Genomic DNA, 23,226 nt, shown 5'->3' on the forward strand with positions numbered 1-23,226 from the left:
TATTGGTTTTTGTTCTTCTTTATACTCCAAGAGACACATTTATAAGGAAAAGAATAAATTCTTCTGTTTCTAGCACTGCATTTGCAGTGCTGATCAGTCCTGGAGCAGGCAGCCTTGAACCAGCTTCATCATCCAGCCCAAAAGAGATTAAGCATGAACAGCTCTCCCAAAAAGAGAGTGTTAAGAACCCTAGTCATTGCTGCTCTAGGGAGTGAGACACCTGAGACATGTGCTCTTAGGACACATTGCTGCTCCTGCAGGCTCAGCGCAGAAGATGGGGCAGCCCAGCTCTGCAGCAGGGCAGGTGCTGGAGCATCCCTGGTGCATCCCTGCAGCCCAGCCCAGGAGCAGCAATGGAGCCCGCTGCAGCTCAGGGTCCTTCTCCTGAGATCCAGAGGCTGCAGAGCAGGAGATGAAGCCAGCTCTCCCATACAGTTAGGATGTGCCTGGGCTGTGCAGTGCAAAGCAGGAGTGGGAAGGGCTCCATGCTCCACAGCTGAGAAACAAAGATTACAATTAAATAAGCCCAGCATGATTAAAAATGTATCTCTCGCACTCACAATTTCCATGCATCTTTCAAAAGGTCTAAATCTGAGAAGGTAAATTAACTCCTTATCTGTTCACACTTGAAGCTTTTTAAAAAACAGGCCTGAAGGCTGGAAGAAGTTCAGCAGGCTGAAATGTTTTAGCCTTACATGGGAAAGTTTGCCTAACGAAATACTATGGTTTTATCAGACTGTTTCCTTCTGCTTCCTCTCTGGTGGGTAATGGAAGTTACACCCACTCCTTAGCTTTGACATGTGTAACCCAGAAAAGCCTTAGTTCACTGTAAAAATGCCAAGTGATACGATTCTTTGTTAGAATATGTCTTGGGGCTCTTGTTGCATTCTTCTAAACACGTCAGGATAAACTAAATGCATTATTAACAGCTGGTGGAAAAGCACCACGCATTAGCCATTCTTCTTCTGAATGGAAAAGAAAAAATTCTGATGAAATATAGTTCCTGCTATATTCCTAGATTGCTTTACTGGATAGCTGCCCTGTCTTTCACCAGCCTCAGGCTGAAAACAGGAATTCTGGAAGATAAATCCAGATACCTTAAAAAGAATTAAAAGAAAATGTGAAAATTCTCACTTTTTTTTTTAATTGGTGGCAATTTCTTAAAATGTTTATATGATTAAGTGTTACTAATGTTATTAAAGTTATTAAATGTTTATACAATTAAACAAATTTGTTAAAAACCCAGTAAAAATTAAACCAAAACACTCCACAGACAGATGTCAAAACGAGACTCTGAAATTTAGGCATAATTCCCTTCCTGCTATGCCAAAATGCTGTCAAAACCTGTAATTTAGGGTCATTTCAACTCTGACAGAAAACAGCTTTGCTGAAACATGGCCTGCCATTGGACTTGGCACTCTGTCCAGCGTCTCAGTGAGAAATGCCATCCCAAGAAAGGAAGGAGACAAATGATGCCAAGCTGCTGCAGCTGCACAGAAGCGGTGTGGGATGGGGGACTGAAGGGCTGGGCTTTCTGCCCCAGCTGTGCGACGGGGCAGTACCTGCACACTGCTCCGGCCCAGCAACAGGTCTGAATTCCTCCCGTTACTTCACATGATGCATCGCATGATGCACGCTGCTGCGCAAAGTCAGCGGTGCTCCCCTGCCTCGGGATGCATCTGCGCTCAGCTACTCCCGCCTAGCAGGGGCTGCTGCCCTAATGCTGCTTTTGTAGCCCAGCATTGTATGGCAGAAAGGCTTCAATCTGCCTCCTCAATGCCTGTCAGAAAGCACTATAGCTGCGCTACAGCTGAAGTTTCCCTCAGTGCTGCAGCAAAACGACAGCTATTTATAAGCTATCTCACTTCCAGATCTCACTTCTCCCTAGTAGGAGATACAAAGACACGTATAAAAGGCAATTAAATAAAACACAATGGATTGTGTTAACTACTGGTAACCAAGAAGCCACCTTGATCTCCTTCTGAATCTAAGATATTCACTGCGTGACACTGCGGCCTCAGCTCACAAAGACTTTTCAATTTCGGATTAAACACGTCGCATTGGAAATAGCTCTGGTAACCCCCAGCAGCAGATTAGAGCTGGCAAAGAGGGAAGAGAATGAATGGCGGGGGGAAGACAGAGGGGTTAAGCATTTGCATTGGGAGAAGGAGTGCAAAGGAAAAACACTGTTTTGTAAAGGGTTTCATTATCTTGCCACGTTTCTGGAACCTGGGAACTGTCTGGACCATGGGGAGGATGAGGGAAATCATTCGGACTAGCTCTTCTCACAAAGCCCGATTCCACTTTCTGGAGCTCCAGTTCTTGAAATATGATCAAAATCTGGGGAAAAAAAATATTCTGAGAGAGACCTAACTGATAACTGCACCAGTAAGAATGAGATTGGCTTGAGTCCCAGCCAAAACTGGAGAAGGCAGATAGAGGGAAGGACACAGAGCCTCCCAGCAGCGCCTGTCAGAGGTGGCAGTTCTTCCATAGGCAGACTTCATTTGCTGCCAGCCTGCAGGACTGCTGCTGAAAACATGGCTTCTTCCTTCCACGATTTTCATGCAGAATTTATTGCTGGTTCCTCTCCAGATGATTCACATTTAGCCTTAGAGACTATTTTTAGCTGCTTTTCTTTCAGCACTTATTCTTGGAGAGTCCCTGCAATATACGTGGTCTCCCCTCCCCTGGCTCCTCTGGCGAGAAGCACCACGAGGTTGGCTGCTGAGAGCAGGGCTCGCTCCTCGCTCATCCCTTCTGTGCACAGCAAAGCCCATCATAGCACTTCTGAGGTCAATAGCAGCGGTCTGTATCGCCACAAAGATAGGTAGTGGAAAGAAAACAAACCAAGGAAAAACAAACACACTGCAGGTCCTCGGAGTGTTTGCAAAGCCATTGTCAGGCTGGTTGGGCAAAGGTCTGATGGTCTGGACACAAGAACAGATAGCAAAGGTGAAGGCACACATACATAGTGAATGCATACAGAGGCAGCTGGGTACAACGGAGCGCTGTAAAGCATGAGAAAATTGCTGCAATTCGTCTGGGGTAAACCTGACACTGAGACATGAAGTTAGGGTCACACAGTGCTTCCAGCATTATAAAAGGGAGATGTTAAATAACCCCTCAGTGTGTCCACGGCCAGCACCATGGTAGGTGTACATGTCCTTTTGAGCTGGATTCTGATATCTTCAGGATTAGTTTTACAGCTTTGACACAGACATTGTGGGACACGGTTAACAGCACAACCACATAACATTACCAGCCCAAGAGGCAGCTCCACAAGCAGGAAAGCGCCTCGTATCAGTCTACAGTGACTTCTTTCACATATGGGAGTAGTATTGCTGTATTAAATCATTTTTACACTGGCAAAGTCATATAAATTAAGGCTTGTCTTGCTTTAACTATACCCATACAAAAGCCTATTGTTATGAACCATAAAAGTTTAATATTGTTGAGGTTCCTGCCTCTCTTCCAAATGCGGTTGACATTTTCTAAGAACTCTAAATTTTCTGAGGCATGAGAATGGGACACATACATACGTGCTGTGCACACATACACCACAGACATTGGGAAACCTAAGATAGGAGTAAATTAGCTGGAGGGAGAGGTGAAAACACACTCAAGGTATGAATGTTAAGAAACCTTTGACTGAAGATTGTTATTTTTATCTGTGCAGTCTTACCTGGTTTACAAGTAAATCTCTTCTCTACCATGGAGAGACTCAGCATGCTCTAATACATAACCTTAACTTTTAAGAGCATTTTGTATATTGATTCCAAACGTATGACTCAAGCTTGTTAGCTTATAATCTGCTCGGTTAGTAAGAGCTCCTAGGGAGCCAACATATGGGTGTACTTATGAGCATGTTAACAGCTGTAGTAAAGCAGCTAAGTCCATTACACTGAGCAATGGAGTTGGTTGTACTCTTTTCCCGTTGCCAACACAGCAATTATTAGGGCTGCTGTGTGCTTCAGTAGACTAAAAGAACTGGCAGACCAAATTGATCCCAGGAGTAATTCAAGAAAGACAGAGGAGTTACACCAAGAGTCGTGGCCCACCGTGTTCCTCTCCTTGAAACCCTCACTTGAAAATATTAGCTATTTGCAGGCTGGAGTCTAGGCTACTAAATGGTAATTAGACAGCTACATGGGAAATAATTACCTGATTACGAGATGATTAATTAGTATTCTGTCAAGATACGATTATCCTGGCATCTAGGGAATACACTGCATTTCTTCTTAGCTCCTTACAAGATGATGACAGCAGCATAAAGCACTTCTGCCCTAAATCCCTACAGAAAGGAACAGCAAAAGAGCACAGACAGCAGCACTCAGCACCCAGGGGTCTAATGAGGCTAGAAATATGCATGGCAGACTGACACAGTCCAGTCCTGCAATGACAGGTCAAAAACAGACAAGAAAACAGCTTCACAAACAGCAAGAACCAAACAGGATCCTACCTGCACCATCCCTCAAATACACTGAGCCACTTTTGACTGCAACCTAACAGTGGGAGACAAGCAACTTCTGGCTGCCTGCGTATTGCAGTGTAAATGCCACACTTTGTCAGACAAAATCAAGCCTTGCAAAATTTTATAGATGCCTACAGGGACTGGAGGATAACAGCACAAGTACTTCTGAGGGCCCCTGAAACTCCAGTAAAAGGCAGGAAGGCTGACATGGTAGGGAGAGGCGAGATTTACAACACAGCTGCTTCTAACAGAACACAGCCTGACCTAATTAGTTGAACGCCTGTTTGTACAAGGGTGCAGCAGACCTATAATGGCCCCCTTGGCTGCTTTTATAAACTAGAAGTAGATTTGACACCTACAAATCTTGCTGGGCTGGTAGCTTCATAAAGTAGTGCAGGTGAGCAAGAAATTAATTTGCCTTCAGCACTATTTGCATCAGAGCTTTGATCTTTCCCTGGTCGAAGCAGGGCAGCCCTGCTTTGCACTCTGCCTTTCACCCAGGAAGGCTCTGCAGAACAAGGGAACAAGAAAAAGCATTCTGGAAAATGATCAGCACGTGAAATTTAGTAACAAATTCCACCTACGTGCACAAAGTACTGCTGAGTTTTATACGTGCTCAGATACAGAAGCAGTGTCAGCAGACAAGGCACTGGGGGAGACATGGGTCCCCACTCAGTGACAGGCATCTCCGATGACCCCAGTGACACGCAGTCACCTGGCTCTTCTGTGGACCAGCCTGATTCTGCCACCTCTGACCTGGGCCTTATCAGTGGATACCTCAATTTATCTTCCACAAACTTGGGCTGAATAACAATTTCCTAGCTCCCAGAGGAGCTATGAGATGAATTCATTAGAGCCTGTGAAGTACTTTGATAGTATAATAATGGAATAAGCATTGTAGATAGTTTTTATGCTAATTCCTTCATCTACATATCTGTGGCTGCCTCCTCCAGGAATTTAACAGATACATGGCGTGCAGAATAAATGTCTCAGAAGTAACAAGCCTCTGTACCAAGCCTGCAGCTCATTTCCACGTCTTGCCATGTGTGTACGGCCACCCTGCACCTGCCCTACCAGGACAAGTGAGACCTCCTGTAAGATAATGGAAACTGACTGAACCATGAATGATGCCTCTTCGTGTATCTCCTGCACCAGCCTTAGGCGGAAAGCATCAGGATGGCAGCCCCTTGAAAAATCGCCTGGTGACAAATGCTATGCCTGCCCAGCTCTCCGGGATGGAGATGTGCAGGCAGCCTCTCGCTGGCCACCCTGTTATTCCAGTCAGCGTTTTCCTCCTCCTGCACACAAATACCATTAGAGCTTCTCACATTTGTACCCTTCTGCTGGGCCAGAGCCGCTCAACCCCTCAATTCCAGATGAACCCAAGTGCCCAGGTGCCCAACACCATTGAAAGGGACAAGAATGGAGTCCCCATGCATGCTGGTGACACGAGGCCTCCCAGCTGCCACCTCCCTTGGAAGACTCAGCATTGCAGCCTGGGTGCTGAGCACGCTGCAGTGAACTTTGCCCCAATGTTACCCCTCAGCTAGACAGCTCCCAATTAGCGACTTTGTGTCAGCCCAACTGGCTCTAGACTGTATTTTCAAATGTGACCACTATGAAAGGAAAAAAAAAGAAATAGGTCAAGAGGATTATGCAGGGTGACTAATGATTGCTGCATGCTGGGCTGAGATGTGAAGCCTGGCTATGTTTTCAAAGGTGCATAATAATATGTCCTGGTCTGACCTGTGGTGCTGTTGACACTTTTTCTGAGTTGATGCCTTCTCACAAACGCCCATTAGGCTGGAAGCTTGGACGCCCCCCATGAATGATGGCAGCGGAGTGGAAGGGCTATCAAACTTCGCAGAACTCCCATTAAGTTTCACTTCATTTCTTAAAAGCCAGGCAGGAGGACAAGTATTTAGCCATCAAGGCCTTTTGGAATTGTTTGCTGAGGAATGTGCCCGCTGCTTGCACGCTGTGGGACACAATGTGTTAATACTCAATTCCCTGGAGCCAGGCAACAGGAACGAGAGGAGGGGGCTGCTCTGCTTGGCACAGCTGGCACTCAGAGGCAGGGGAGCACGCGCTGCCAGCCAGCTTGCCATCCAAATAGCCAGAACTAATAGTTTTATCCTCAGCTATTGCTGAGCTGAACCCAGAGCTCCCTACGGGGACTCCTGACCAACAAGCGATGTGGCAGGCTCAGAGAGCCACGGAAAACAGCGTTTCATTTCTCTCAGAGCCCCTTCACGGATGAGAGTGTAAGGACAATCACTGAGAAGCCTCCTTCACAAGCACAGACATACCAGGAAAAACATAACCTCCAGTTCAGCTGAACTGTGAGGAAGATCTGGAAGCCATCTCACCTCAGGCGCTGGGGGCCAGTCGGCATACACGGGCTGTCGGCAGCCGCCGGGCAGCATGTGGCGAGACCGGCTGGTGCTGGACCTCGAGCAGGAAACAGCGGGTGCAGAGCTGCTGGGAAAGGCAAGGTGCCGCCTTCAATTCGTGTAACTTTTGTCAAAAAGCTGCTGGGAAAACTCCCGGCTATAGGAGAAACGTGCAGCTGTGCAATGAAGCTGAGGAGTGCAGGCGAAGCTGTGAGGGCAGGAACGCCACCGAGGCCTTCCCAAGGTGCCCTGACAGACTTGCCCCTGCACCTGGGTGACTCCACATCTGTACAAGCAATGAGGGAACTCAGCACGTACTCACATCTCACAGACACCTTTCAAATAACCTCAGTTTTAATTCCCAGGAAGTTCTACACAGTCAAAGAGCAGAAAAGCATTGCTGTAGCAGGGGCAGTCCTCTGTGACTGACAGGGCGCAGCCCAGGCAAGGACTTTCAGTACAGACTTCAGGCTCCCCGCCTCTTTCCTCAAGGAACTGCTCAAAATTTAACAGAGGATCAATTTTTGCCCCATTGTTAGGTCTCTGCAATCACAGGCAGGGAGGAAGATTTTTGCACAAGCTCCTTGATTTAGACCAACCGAAAAGTGACAAGAATACTTTTCTCACTTTTTTAAAGCCTGCCTGAGCCCACAGGCTGATTGCTCCATAAATCAATCTCTTTTCCAAATGTAAAGTCTCCCATTGCTCATCCCCTGTCTTTCATCCTAATTAAATACTGATGTGAAGCAATCAGCATTATTGTCAATGGCTCTGGTACTGCCCAGACACTTCTGAATATAAAGTATTAGGAGGAAACGAAGCCAAAGAAGTTTTCCCTGCAGACAAGCAGCGTGGACAGAAATCACCCACGCGAAGAGGTGGAAACACCACTGACCCAGGCAGGACTTCTGTAGGGCACAGCCATGACTCCAGTCCCAGCAATTTGCAACATGAAAAGAAGTGGGAGATTTAAAAGAGCTGAAGGAACAATGCTGCCTACACTCGGGGAGTACTGGCCCAGTGTCCTGTGAAAGCACTAATAGCACACTGCCATAGATTGCTGCTCTGCTTACCTGCTTGTAAGCACCACACACACACAGGAGCAAACCCACACCTTGCAGTACTGTCAGGAACTCTCCGCTGGCTTTAGTAAGCCATCAGCCACGGACAGCCCTGTCTGCACTGCGAGGTGCCCAGGCAGAGGCCCTGGTGCCACACTGCTCCAGCCCTTGGGCCTGGCCCCCACAGACGCCCCTGGCACAGCTCCACAGCTCAGGGTAGGGGGCCATGCTGTGGCCATGTAACTTTTTTTTTTTTTTTTCTTCAACAGAAATGCTTTATTTTGCCTCAACAAAACCAAAACACGGCAAGCTGTATGAAGCAAATTCACAGGCCTATGTTTTATACTTCAGCAAGGCGCCCGGTGGCTGCAGGGCTGGCCTGGCTGGGGGCCTGCAGTGCCCATGTCCTGCAGAGAACAGGTCATGGGAGGGCCCCTCTCTGTGCTGGATGTGACACAGCTTCCCTGCCACTGCAGAAGAGAGTCAACTGCCTCCAGTTCCCTTTCAAATTCTGTTTTCATAATCTGGTCAAATTAAAATACTGAAGTGCTCTTACATGCTGATCCGTGCCCTTGGCACTCACCTCTCCCTTCTTATTAATCACATTCAATACGGAAGTGTTTAGATGCCATCAGAAAAGAGCTCCTGTGAGGCAGCAAGCTGTCAGTGGGGGGGAAGCTCTGGGACCCCACGTCATCTAAGAAGCAGCTACAGATGGTGAATTACCATAGGAAACAGAAACGCGTGTGGTCCATGTGGTTCTTGTTACCACGGGCTCTTGTGGAAGTGGCATGAGTGTGAAGGCAGCCCCAGCCTCCCTGAGCAGACCTGTGCAAGCTGTGCTAACAGAGACCAGCCCAGAGCAGACAGGGAAGCATGCCCTCAGACAGTCTGAGCTCCTGGGAGCTGATTTGGGAGAGTCCATCCTCCCTCGAATATCAGATTCCTAATAAGAAAGAAGACACTGCACGTAAAAGCAAGGTACTTGCATTCTGCATAGTTTAAATCCAACTAAATATGAACGTTTGGTGTGTAAGTATTGATATGCTAAGAAGACTGCTGGTTGCTTTCCTTTCACAACTTTTCCTTCTAAGGTTAAGTGCTCCTGTTCTTCCAGGGGAGAAGCAGAGTGTCCCATATGACAGGCACTATACAATCAAGTTTCTTTCTGTAAAGGTTTTTGATCTAAAAAGATTACCTACAAGCTAGAAGAAAAGCATGTCACTCAGCAGCACAGCAAGCAGCACCCTGGCTCTAAGTCAGGAAACATCTGACAATTTGTTCATGGGGAAAAACCAGTCATCTTTACTAGTTGTAAAGAAAGTGACTGAGGACTTTCCCCAGCCCTAGAATTTTGCTTCATGAAGCATGAGTCAGTGTTATCAGAACATTTCACTGCTAAAGCTTTTCTTTGGAGACTAGCAGGGCATTGGTCATGCTTGGCAGGGCATGTGCTGTGATATCTGAGTACAAACTCTTTCCTCTTTGATTTGAGTACCACAAAACAACATAGGATGTCTCCTGATAGCAAAGTTTTGCTTTGGTGCAGTAATCTGAGAAATCTTACTCTTTTTTTTTTCTTTACAGGCAAGAAAATGTATTAGACAACAGGTGAAAACTGAGTTCACTACACAAGACACCCTTTGGTAATTTCCCAGTAATATCTCACATTTGGGTTTGCAATGAGACAAACAGAAAGGTTTTATGTCAAGTTTCGAAATACTGTGCAAGTACAAAGCCAGCAATTTACTCTTTCACTTACTGACAGCTTCGCAGATGAGAAACTTGTGGCAGCTCCTGAAGCTAGATAAACCCCATAAAGAGTGATTCATAAAGGAATGGTTGTTCATCTTTGTGCTCAAGAGTTCAGAGGTAAACAAATATTTATGAAAGGCAACGTTTATCCACTAGTCTCACAAAATACCATGCATTACTCATGTCAGATCTCAGAGATGCAGTGAAATACTGACTCCATTCATTATTTACGTCTCCTTCCTCACTCTTCCACAGGGTTAAAATCAACTTATAAATCTTTCCTTGGAAGCATCTGTGTGAGTTCACTAAAAAAAAAAAAAAAATAAAGCCCAGAATTGCAAACAGTGTTGGTTTAAGATAAAATTTTCACAGACTCTTAAAGCCCAAATCCCATACTGATGTAGGTGACATTGATTACAAGTCCAGAGCCCCACGTTTTTGCAGTACATATGTGTATAGCAAGAGTCCTGCTAGAAAGGAAAGGAGAGCACCAACAAGGTTCTCAGGGGCTTTTCTTCAGGACATGCTATTTGCCCCCAGAGGTAAAAAAGCAAAAGCAAAGTCACAGCATGCAGGTAGAAAATACATGGTTCCAGAGCTCTGATGGACATGGTCTAGAGACAAGAAAACAGAAGTTTCTGGGTTGCTGCTGATAAGCTGATCATCTTGGTTTCTGTTTTGTTATCATGAACAGACACAAACAAACAAAAACAAAGGAACACTTATTTTTCACTTTAGCCACTGGCTTCATATTTGTCATACCAAACTCTGAAATTCCTGTTCCAAGTTCAGCAATGGAAATTTAACCACAATAAAGATTTATTTGGCCCAGAGGTTGGATGGTGCATGGGATCCTTTGGGATAACTGGTACTGGACAAAGTTAAACATTTGCAAAATATCAATTTTCCATAAGCAGCAGGTGAGCAAGAGAAACCATCCTAATTACAGCCCAGACTTCTCCCAGTTGGTTTTCCTTTTATTCACTAACCTTTAATCTCCTTCTTTTCAGGAACCTTTTCTATCATATCTTTTTGTTGGCCTTAGATTTACTTTCCTCTGATTTGTAAGAATTCACTTCCTCCTCTCTTTTTCCTTCTTTCTTTCCTGTACTCCTGTAAATACCCGTTAAATAAGCTGTTTTTGCACACCAATCTCCTCAGCATGCAGAGCTGGGGTTTGCCCGCACTGTGCTCAGGCACTGTTCTGCACTATGAACGGGTGAAGGGAAAGTAGGATGTTACTTCTTCACTCACTCATGATGTGAGCTCTCCTGTACAATGCACTGAGGAAAATTTCAGTTGAGCACATTGTAACAGTGTGACCAGCAGGGCTAGGGAGGTGATCGTCCCCCTGTACTCGGCTCTGGTGAGGCCGCACCTCGAGTACTGTGTTCAGTTTTGGGCCCCTCGCTACAAGAAGGACATCGAGGTGCTTGAGCGGGTCCAGAGAAGGGCGACGAAGCTGGTGAGGGGCCTGGAGAACAAGTCCTATGAGGAGCGGCTGAAGGAGCTGGGCTTGTTCAGCCTGGAGAAGAGGAGGCTCAGGGGAGACCTTATCGCTCTCTACAGATACCTTAAAGGAGGCTGTAGCGAGGTGGGGGTTGGCCTGTTCTCCCACGTGCCTGGTGACAGGACGAGGGGGAACGGGCTAAAGTTGCGCCAGGGGAGTTTTAGGTTAGATGTTAGGAAGAACTTCTTTACTGAAAGGGTTGTGAGGCACTGGAACAGGCTGCCCAGGGAGGTGGTGGAGTCACCATCCCTGGCAGTCTTTAAAAGACATTTAGATGTAGAGCTTAGGGATATGGTTTAGTAGGGACTGTTAGTGTTAGGTTAGAGGTTGGACTTGATGATCTTGAGGTCTCTTCCAACCTAGAAATTCTGTGATTCTGTGATTCTGTAATCATTTTGAGCCTGCAGGCCAAATACCATCAGATATGCCTAGAGAAAAAAAAAAGGATGTAACTGGCCTATGAAATATTCTGAGGAGTTCAACAAGAAGCCAGTGGGGCAAAGATCCTAAAAGACAAAACAGTCTAAAAGAGTTTTATGGCAGAACCCCATTTCAGAGATCTAAATATGAAAAGCAATTTTAATTCTGAAATTTAAAAAACAAAAGACCCTGGAGGAGATGAAGCTGTAGGAGTTATAAGGAGGCACTATACAGAAAAAGTTCCTACTCTAACAATCTTAAGAGCTTACAGAATGGGAAAAGAAAACCCACCAGGAACATATCCTCATTTCTTTCTTACTCTTAGGTTGATTTTCACCATCTAAGAATATGACGAACAGTTCTTAATGGCTCCCAACACCCCCCTTTTTCTGGACAGGTTCCCATCTTCCACGACCATGCCTTAGGGCATCGTAACCATATGGTCCATCTCACGATGAAAGACACATGCCCCAGTTAACCCGACCAATCCTCCTCAGTGATGTTAACATTCAAGGACACAGTAATTAAAAACTGATGGGAGCAGCAAACAGCAACAATTCTTTGAACACACACATGCCAGTAAGAAACATGGAACAGTTCCTGATATAGGAAACTTCTTGCGGAGGATATAGAAGAACATTTGAGGCTCTAGCAAGCCCAACACATCCTCGCTGCAGCTGGGAGAAGGTGTCAGCATATTCACTTTGTATCTGTTAAAAAGTTCTGCCCATTTAAACGGGGTTAGGTTTTGTATGTAGTGTGATAAATACACTTCTACCATGGGCAAGAAAGTTTACGTATGTATTACTGCCTTATTCTATAAAAATGTTTGGACACAGCTCTACAACAGAACTATATCGCATTCATGTAACTGGGCTGAAACTACCTAAGGGTAGTTTTGTTTTGTGAGCCTACATGCAGTGAAAGATGCAGAACAGGCTTTCAGGGGGTAGGATTAAATTATTTACTTACTACTTTTTCTGCATCCTCTCACTGGGAAATTGTAAATAAAATAAAAAATTCCACATTTACTTCAGCAGAAACCCTGTCATGGGTTAGATATCCTGTTACAGCCAAGAACAAATCAAACTTTTGGAAGTCGAATTGTTTGTTATCATACTCCTATTTGCACAGACTGGGAAAAGCTCCACGGAATCACCCTTTTCAATATGCTTTTTTTTTTCTTTTCTTTTTAAACCGCACTGTATCTACTTCATGCCTTCCCAGTCATGTTAATTTGAGAGCAGGCTGCCAGATTCACACTGTCAGCCCAAAACACTCATCAGCATTTGCATCCACTCTGTATCAACATTGCCATGGCTACATTATTATTCCAACTTAACCTTGCTAGCAGCTTATCACAATGCCATGTACCAAAACAAGCCCAGATCCAGTGTACACATCCACCCAAACAAGCTGCCGATCTGACGGCCTATGCTCCAGCTGATACCCAAGCCAGCTGGGTAATTACAGGAACAGCCTGGGTAAAAAGGTGTGCCAAAGAGCAAAACTCCTAATTAGCAACACCTCTCAGGGGCCTAATTGATCTTGCCTGGATTTCTGTAAACTTAGAAGATGTAACAGTCAATGATGTCTTTCCTATTTCTCATCCATTCAGACTGTAACTCTCGAAGCAAGCCCCGCTGCGCTCCCCCTCTAAAAGCTGCCTGGCAAGGTCCTGAGGGCACCAGCACCTTGTGCAGCCTGGAAATCCCTCGGGGACTGCGGTGACCAGAAATAAATCAGCTCCGTTCCACCCAGTTCCTGCTGAGTTTCAGCAGCCTCTTCTTGGCACGAAACTTCTGGACAGAAGCTGTGTTTCTTTGACATCCTTACTCCAGCCATGGCCTCCGCATCCCTGATTAAAAGAAGGTCAAATAGCCCACATCTCTTTAATTTTTAATCGCAATTTCATGCTGTTATTTCAGCTGCTGGAGGCAGCGTAGCACAAATCCCGCAGGAGCAGTTCCTAGATACTCTCTTGTAGGCTGGCCTACTTTCCCTTCCTGTTGGGTTACAAATTGCTTATCACGGCCCTGATGTGTGGCGGTGCTGGGGAAGCGTGCCTCTACCCAATCGCATAAATGCTCCACTGTAGCATGTAAAATAGTGCATTTTGATCCTTCTCTGGCTTCTAAAAATAGACAAGATAATCAAGATCCAATTTTTAGCTCTGTGAGCCCAGCTGAGTACAATGGTGTAATGTTAAGGGTAAATGGAACTGACGAACTGCTCAATAAACCTGCAGGTGGGAGGCACCGAACTGGGAAGGCTGGAGCCCACACAGCTTTGGGGGGGATTTTGGGACATTTCAAGGGCTGGGGGTGAAATGAGAGTAGAAAGCGGGAAAGGAAAAGCAGTGGGCAATTTTATTACTGTAATGGGTAATTCTGGTGGCCCTTCCTGAAACTACTGAAATCAAGCATTTGAGCCCTAAATAACTGCAGGCAGTCTAGCAGCAGCTGTGTGACAGAAATTCCTATAAGATCCTCCTAAGGAGGATTGTTTTTTTTAATGTAGGTGGGAAAACCCTGGCAATATACAAAGCACATTTTTTTGTCAAACAAGAGAAGGTTCCTCCAACAAAATACATTGCTCTCAGTCTGATCAGAGAGACTGAAGAGCAAAAAGGATGCAGGGAAATGCTTTTAGTTTGCTTGTGCAAGGAGGGGTTTCAGTGGCTTTGTTTAGCCCGACCACCTCTCTGTGGCAGACCTTCTCCCCACAGTTTCAAAAAAACCTGGAACGTGGCTTTACCAACCAGCTTTTACAGGCCTACACAGACCTTACTGACCTTTCTCCCAGTTAAAAACAAAACCACCACAACAGAAAATACCTAAGCCCATACTTTTTACTCCAAAGAGGTTTTATATTTCAGTTTCACAGCCTTCTCACTGAATATATTCAAAGAACTCTCTGTGTTCCCTTATCTTCTATAAACGGCACAATTCTGCCTGAACAGCAAAGAGAAAAGAGGTGAGGCAGAGGAGGAAATAAATACAAAGAAAAAAAGAAAGAGCTAGTTTCAAGTTTATGATCCGGAGGGCAAAGATAATTTCATCCCATCACACAAGTGGCAAGAAACCCACAGAATCCTATATGCACTGCCTCTTACTTGACTACTTTTATTACAGATACTTTGGTATTTCCAAAAGAAATATATCAGAGTCAGGACTGCTTCACCACCCTCTGACTGAGCAGCTGTATTTCTATGACAAGAGAACAGGACAAAGTGAGTGCTGTCATAATCCTTCTGCTTATATTGTTGATAATGCCATAGTCAAAACACACAAGCTGAAGTGGATAGATTTGCATTACAACAAACAACAGGTAAAAAGGGCTAAACCACAAAGTCACACTTACCTGAAGGATTAAATCAATAGGGACGCAACTTCCTCGACAGAAAGGCAGCAAGTTTTAGCTTTCCATAATTTCACAGCCTCTACCCAAAGCCTGATCCGCTGCCCAACTTCGTTTATCCACGGAGAAACAAGATGGGAGGAACATTTTGCCATGGCAACTGACAATTCCAGAAAACCACCCCCAAAACTGTGCTCAGTCAGAAAATCAGCAGATGAAAAGCTTGAAGATAACACCTCAGAAAGAAAAAAAAGGCACGGGAGAAAATGCCTGTTAAATAGAGGTTCTGTCAAAGAGAAACGTGACGGGCTTTCAAATGGTAAAGCTTCTGAAGGTTGCACAAAACCCTACCTGGGCCCCAAAACAGCAAAATACTCAAAGAAGAGGCAAAGATACCAAGAAATACGGATGCATGAGGTAACTCTTCCTCAGAGGCCTGGAAGAACACCGGCTGTAGCTTCACCTGTGTCTGAGCAGCAGCAGAACGGCCGCACTGAGCAGCCACAGCTCCGCCTGTCTGAAGCCCCCCAGCAAGTGCAGCCCTGAGAGGTGGCACGGGTCGACTGGGACAATGCCACGTGCGAACAATTTCTGCTCCCTTGCTGATTTACGTTTCTATTACAGGAGAGCAGCAGTTCACCTGCAGCAGCAGGTGGTTACAATTCAAAGCAGGTAACTGGCAGAATTTGGACAAAACACTGATATAAGCAAACTCAGCCCAGCTTTCCAGCTCCCCAAAAGACAGTGGTGAGCTGACCAAGCAGCACTGCGCCGAGATACAGCATCACGATGGTGACAGAAACTCCAGCAGCATCTCTGATGTCCCTCCCCAGAGCCAGGCAGACCCCTGCTGGCCCCAGAGACAGCGGGATTGCATCTGGAGGGAGCAAAACTCATCTGCTGGGGTGGTAGGGCAAGAATGAGGTGGGAAAACACTTCTCTCTCCCTAGGAGCTCCTAGATTTCAAAATATTTTCTTGTCCCAGCTCAGGAAGAGAAGGTCAAAACCTCGTATTTTTTTGAAAAGAAAATCCAAAGCACATTTTGAGAAAGGGACGAAATATTTTTGGACTGGGCCAGAGTATTTCACTTTTTCTTGTATTATTTGGTGTGCTTTTTATACAACAACCAAGCAGAAACAAGTCCAGGGAAAAGTAATTTACCCTCTGAAGACATCAGTGTGTGATGTTCCACCAAATCACAAAATTCAAGCTGGCTTTGAAAAAGAAAATACTCCTCAAACAATCTTTTCTATGGCTGCTTTTGGAGGAGTCAGCATTTATTTTGTTGGAAGATGCCTGCCTTGCCCTGAGTGCAACGCTGCTCATTCTCTGTGCAGCAGCTCTTCAGGGCAGCCTTTTGTAGTCAGCTTGAGCAGCCAGAGAGGTAGATTATTTTATGCAGGTGCTCTGTACCAAGGACACTTTGCATGTATGCACAAACACAAAAAATATAAATCAGAATATTGCCAGGTGAAAGCAGGCAATTTCCATGTAAATTAGTCCCAAATGGGTGCACGCTGCGCTTTTCATTGCTCTTGGTAATTGTTCACTGGAGGTTTCTTGGCAGTTGTAGTTAATGTTGCTTTCCGATGCTTGGAAAAAAATAGGAAAAAAATGAATTGCTGAGTGTTGCCCTTAGAGGTTACAATAAACTTCTCAGTAGTGAAGATATTGCATTGCCTATGTATAATCCTATCTCGTCCTACCTAGGAACATGGGCTTGTTTCTCTGTGACTGCACGGCTGTGCTGTATGAAGATTTTGGACAGAGCTGAGCTTAGAAGTGTCCTCCAGCAAGGGATCCAGGCAACAGCCTCCTCAGGAGCAAACCCACAGTGTTAGCCTAGAAGAAGCCCAGGTCTTGAGAAGTCTTTCTCCTGATTTCAGCAGGGGCTGGATCAATCCCTAGGCTGGGTCCCACAGAAGGCATCCCCTGAGATGTCGACTAGACACATTTCCCATGGGACACAATAAAAGCGGAGGGGAAGGAGAATCTGGCAGATTTAGGAGCATCAAATAGAAGCCAGAATTCTAGATTAGAAACAAGGGAACCTTCTGCTTCCTTTAGCGTGCCCAAGGGAGACACTCAAGCCAGAACATCCCCCAGCTGAAGCACTGGGGACATGCACATCCCGCGTTCTGACTGCTGCAGCAGTGAAGATGCAGCCTCCCCCCCAGCTTGAGGAAAGATGTTAAGAATGACTTGTTCATAATCACAGCGTGGGTCCCACGGTGACAGCAGGACAGAAGAGCCCACCAGCAGCTTGGAAAGGGAAGCAATTTGCAAACATACGCTGTGCTGATTGCTGCGTAGCACAAACACCCCAAGAGTCCCAAGCGCAGGGAGGGAAGGCTTCACACGCGAGGCAGACACCGAGCAGCGACAATGCCAAACACACAATGGGAGCCAAGAATGACAGTGTGGAGGTGGTGGAGAAAACTGCAGGCTGATAAGAAACAGAAAAAAAACCACAAAGCTTCAATTTGCTGTGTTTAATACTACTTCTCCTGACTGCCTAGGCTGTGTTTTTCTCTTTGGTATCAGTTGGAAAGATATTTCCAACTTAACATCTAAGCTGTTGTTTCTGTTAAGGTGGGAGATTTGGGGTCCTTTGCCCAAACTTTGCTTCAGCCTCCAGAAGAAGAGAAGTGAGCTGAATACAGCATGGGTAAACGAGTCCAGCGCGATCCATGTGGGGAGTTTCCTTGGGGGCTCAGCCACACCAAGTCTGCACCAAGGACAAAAAAATCAACAATCAAGCTTTGGAGGGTGTGTGGTGCTCTCTGAAGCAAAGATCTGTTTTAATCTGTGGTGGCAGGTTAGCACTGTGCCTTTACTCATTTTCATGGTGGACACTGCCCTAAAGTGGGCAGACCATGCTTCTGGGAAGCTAGAAGTGATCAAGCAGATTTTTCTTGGGCTCGGGTAAGATTCGAAGTCTTTGCTTACTCCTCTCTTCTGAAGTGACCCAGAGCGGTTTGCTCACCAGCAAACTAACATTGCTGTGGCTGCCAACATGCCTGGTGAAAGAGATGCCCTCAATAGGCAAAACAAAACAAAACAAAAAAAAGAGTTTTGCTTAAGATGCGAACAGCAAGAACAGAACTGCAAGTTTGAGTTCAATAAAATACTCAACACTTTCCTGGGCCCTGCTTTGCAATAAACATAACAGACAGCATGGAGATCATAAGCGCAATTCCATGCTGACCCAGTGACCTATGCAAATGGCCAGTCACCTTTCCTTAGTCCCACAGTGTCTCAGACTGCTATTCCCTTCCTCAGCCTCATGAAAAACGCATTTGGATCTCTGGCTTTTCCAGTGCAGATAAGTCCCTCTGTCCTGCCATAGGTGTTAGCAGATCTCCTTGAGCAACTGGTGGGAAAAAAAACTTTTTTTCGGAAGCCAGTGGGGGACACCTAATTGCTGCTGAAAATAATTTCAAAGCAGCAGATCAGCTAGTAGTCCCAGCTCCATCCCAGAGGCAAACACAATTTATTTGTCACATTTCAACAATTTTTCTGCTGTTCATACAGTGTAATTAATCACTTGGCAGGCAGGTGAACACACACAGGACTGAAATGGCAGCTCATTCTTTGACACACAGCAATCATCCTGCACCTTGTTAAGCAGCAGACTCCCTCTTATTTACAGATGACAGCAGCAAGAAAAAAAAAGGAAAAAAAAAAAAAAAAAAGGGAAAACTGCAACTACTCAATACTGCACCAACGAATAAGAAACAAACAGCCTTGTTTAAAACAGGCAGCCTGCTATTATTGGAGCTTACAATAGGCTCTTCTACTGGGTTTGCACGTACAGCACTTGGGCATTGATTTCAGATGAAGAGGCAATTTCTCTTACATAAAAATGCATAGCCTGTCTCTTCACAAGCAGCTACTCAGGTACCCTGCTACCTGGTGAGAGGCTCTAAGATCCTTCATTCAATCTCCTCTCCTGTCACCCACCCAGGTGACCTAGATTCAGGGTCCATTCAAATCTGAACAGCCAGAATATGCCAGCTGAAGTGCTGAAAACTCCAGATCCTGGTGCAGATTCCCTTTTCCCCAAACTTAAGACACCTGGAACCAGGCAACTGCTTCTCTGACCTGCTGGGCAAGTCTCGGCCAGGGAGGTGCGGATGCAGCCAGCCTCATTCCCCTTCGGTCCTGTGGCCAGTGCCCGCAGCTGGCTGGGTGCCCAGCAGGGCCCTGAGCCAGCCGTTCACAAACGCTGGGCACGGGCACTTTGCTTTGTCTGAGCTGGCTGAATCTGGGTCTGGGTTTCCACACATGTACTTCAGCTGTGGACTTTGTTGGTTGGCATCTCCTCAAGGCTAGCCAGGGCTCTGCAGCACTACCAGGAACTTGCTGCAGAGCAAATCCTGCCCAGTGGGCTAGGGAGACTTGTGGCTCCCTTCAAACCGCAGCCAAAACTACACTTGAGGGCACAGCAGCCAGCACTGGGAAGGGAACTCGGGGTAGGTAAGTCAGCTTCTGTCTTATTTAGAACATTTCCATTCTCTCTAAAGAGACAGAAATTATACCAACCACTTATACTGCCTCAAAGAGAGCACGTTACAGACTGAAACACCAAATCCACAGACCCTGAATGCATACCCAGGGGTGCAGGTTTGTTCACAGGTCTGGGAGTGGAGAGGCCCTACAGCTGCTAACTTGTGCTGTTGTGGAATAGACCTGCTTCCCCCGCAGTATTTATAACCCCATTCTTAACACCACAGAGCACTTTGAGCAGCAGTTTCAAAAGCTTCTCCTGCGTAGCGCCAGAACTTCGAGGTATTGGCACAAGGTTGGGTGGGGGAGGACGAGCAGGGACCCGAACATTTTGTTTCGGGTCTGACACGGGTTTCCTAACTGCCACCCCATCCCAAGTTTCTTTGGACCAACTCTCTCTGTGTGCACTAACATTTTTGCAGCCTGATTCAGTCTGTGAGAAGTCAGTGAGACATTTCTGACTGATCCGATGGTCCTGTAGTAATTAAGTGCTGCCCTTTGCTTTCCGTGCATCATGCCTTAACAGACCTGAGCTCAAAGGACGAGTTATCTGCTTGCCTGACACAGCACACTGACAGTCTCTCATTACAGACCATTAGAAAACTTCCATGGAATGGTCTTTGCATTTTAAATTGCATAGTTGTTTTTTTTTTCCCTCCCTTCTGGCTGTAGACATTAAAAGATTATCAGTTTTTGTTCTTGCTTTCTGTGAAGAAGAAACTAAAAGCAGACCATTTAGAAAATATTAAATGAAATGCCCCAACCTCCTGGTAGCTGGGGATCTTACCTATAAATTTAAATTAATTGCATCTAGTTGGTTGCAATTAAAGGCTTGAGTTTTGGCAGTTTCTTCTTCCCCATTTGTCTCAAAACACACAAACAGCTTCATCAGTTCAGCACCTCACTCTCAGTGAGGTGCTCTCAGTGAGGTGCTGAAAGGCAGCTCCTGCCTTTACCTCGTCCCCCTTCTTGGCATTACCTTCACCCCTCCATGCTTTTGCTTCATTTTGGGCTTCGAAAAGCTTCGATACAGGGAATAGGCACATGGGAGAGGAAGCCAAAGCGAAAGCAGGGGAAAGGGGAAATAACATAAGACAAGGACAAGTCTCCTTTTCCATTTTTCTCCCCCAAATCACAAGCACCTGAGAGTTAGACAGACATGCAAAGGGATGAAAATCAGATTGACAGGCAACTGCTAGTTGTGCCACTGGGACCTGTACATAAGCCTGACTACATTACCAGGAATTCACACTCAGTAAGGTCTGGGAAGTGCAAAGTGAACTTCCACGTGTTCAGTACGTGCCTCCTTGGGAGCGAAGCGCAAACCTCAGCAGCAGCGATAACCTCAAATCCACCCAGGCCTCTGAAGTTCTCCCCTATTTCACCGGAATGAAAATTGCAACTTTCTTCCTCATAGGAGAGGATCCTTAAAGCAGGCACAGAGCCGGTTCTCAGAGTTTTCCCAGTCTTTAACTGACATCTAGTGAAGAGTTTCTGAACTGCGCCTGAACAACCAACCTGGAAACTAAATCGGACGAGACTGCCTCTGAGGAAAGCAGAGCTTCACGGGGGAGCAATAGCTTACGTGTGGGGTTTACCAAAACGTACAGTTTCCTGTCCTCTCCCCACCAGGCAGGGAGCAGGCCTGGTTGTGCTCTGAAGCCATCAAATACTGCACTGGTCCGGTAAACGTGGGCAAACAGCTGCTGGACTGCACCGGTGCCACCCGCTGCACAGCCCATACAGGGTGACTGGGGGCACCAGAAGCCTACCCTGGAGCAACCAGTAGTTTCCACCCCAGCACTGTCATATGAACTCTTTCTGAACAGGCAGGGTCGCTCGGTGCCCCTTTCCTTTCCCAAGGGCACAAAGTTAGAATGGGAACCCATCAGCTGGCTGCTCTCAGGACCAGCAGGGCTCTTCTGGCTACTGGGTGGCAGGACTGGCACACTTTGCATTCCCCTCACAATTCACTTTCCAGCACCTTCTCTGCAGCCTATCTTTGGTTTACAGCAGATCTGAAACCTGGCCCCAAAGGAATAAAGACCCAAGAGCCACACCAGCTGCCTTTAGAGTCAGACGGAGCCAGCGACATCTGCACAGGAGACACTGAGTGTTTGCAGAGAGCCTGCTTTCTGTCTTTATCATCTCCTGCAAAACAGAGAGGTTGGTTTATGATGTCTATTCAGGTTACCAAGCAACAGCATTGCGGGCATCTATGTCACCAGTTACAAAACAATTTCGTTTGTAAAGGAGCGGAGTGTTAGCGCTGTCAGCCCTTCGCTGCCCGGGTCCCGAAAGCAGCCTGCCACTTCCATCACACAGAAAGAGCCAACAAGCCCAGCCAACTCTTCCCTATTCAAAAAGTTGGTGTCCAAATTCTGCCCTTTTGTTTGCAGCCTTAGAAGGCTCCTCCTATCTTGTGACGGACATCATCCACCTTGAGCTGAAGGAAATGTTTGTGTACCTTCTGCACAGTGAGAACCATTCTGTGTATCACCACAAAGCAATGGGGACGGGCTCCGTGGCACTCACACCTCTCACCACGTGCTTCTGCAACTAAGTTGAAGTGCTGGTCCTAGGTATTCACGAGGAGTGCAAAGAAAATGTTGAAGCAGGATCCTGGTGGGGCCGAGTGATGGGTGCTTTCCCTACACATGCAGTGGAAGGAAGGGCTCCCTGCCTCTGAGCAGCTCCAGCTCCATCCCTCAATAAAACCCTTTGCCAGTCCTTGTCCTGTAGCTCGCACCCCAAACGTGGCCCAGCATTACAAAGAAGCCATAGCTCAACTCTTCAGCTAATTACAGGTTCAACCCTCCTGCAGGCAGGCCTGCTGGGAGGAAGCTGTCACCCCAGGACTCGGCCACAGACACCCAACTACAGCACTGCCTGCAGCCCGGTGGTTACCACACCTTGAACCCAGATCCAGCAGGGTACACCCTGGGCTCAGGCTCCTCACTTGGCCTCCATTACAGACCTCTGCCACACTGACTCACTAAGATTTCCATCACACCAGGTCTTTGTTCTTCCCAGGCATCTCCCCACCACGAGTCCACTCTCTAATCACCGCAAAACTCTTCTTTGTCATCGAAAGGTGCAGCTGGAGTTGTCAGAGCTCCCAGGCTCAGCTCCCAGCCTCTCCAAGCCACAATTGCTCTCATTGCCCCCTTGTTGGTACCAGTTCACACGAGGGCATCTGAAGCCACCTTCTGCTAGAAGCCTCTGGTGCAGAGGCCATAAATTGCTAACAGCACCTTCCCTGTTCTGCCTTCCTTTTGGGCATACTCAGCCCAGGGCTTTTCACCAGCTCTTCCCTGACTAACCACCTCATCCACGCACTCACAGATCTTTTTTCCCCTACAGGTGCTCTCAGAGGAACCCAGCAGCATTTCCCTGCATGCTTATCATTCGCCTATCCTCGCTGTATGAGGATTGTTTTCACACTTTGTCACCTGGGAAGCTACAATACTTTACATCCAAATTGCACAATGACTTGCAAGTCTCCTAACACCACTGACATCTGAGTGCACAATGCCAACTGCGCCTTTAATCGTAAAATGCACATGGGTGGAGATGACTAAAAACAAAGTAAAATGAAGGAGAGACAAAGAGATGCTTAAATGAAGCATAACACTGTCCTGCCTGTTGTTGCAGACACTGACAAATTATGGACAAGGACTCCTTTAATAGTTTGAAAAATTGAATATGGATATATCATACCCACCAGCCAAAATATTATAAAG

At 46.4% G+C, this 23,226-nt stretch overlaps 1 protein-coding gene across 3 annotated transcripts in view; it reads right to left on the reverse strand.

Moving 5' to 3' along the window:
* Positions 1-23,226, reverse strand: part of RAB11FIP4 (RAB11 family interacting protein 4) — a 124,978-nt gene that overhangs the window by 51,486 nt on the left and 50,266 nt on the right. Inside the window, exon 1 of one of the 3 annotated variants that reach the window (XM_068655372.1) lies at positions 14,977-15,001. The exons of the other annotated variants lie outside the window; for them this stretch is intronic. The gene's annotated coding sequence lies outside the window, so the exon portion shown is untranslated. Of the gene's footprint in view, positions 1-14,976; positions 15,002-23,226 lie in introns of those variants that run through there. 3 annotated transcript variants of the gene reach the window in all.

Source organism: Anas acuta, chromosome 18 (assembly GCF_963932015.1).
Source record: "Anas acuta chromosome 18, bAnaAcu1.1, whole genome shotgun sequence".
NCBI lineage: Eukaryota > Metazoa > Chordata > Aves > Anseriformes > Anatidae > Anas > Anas acuta.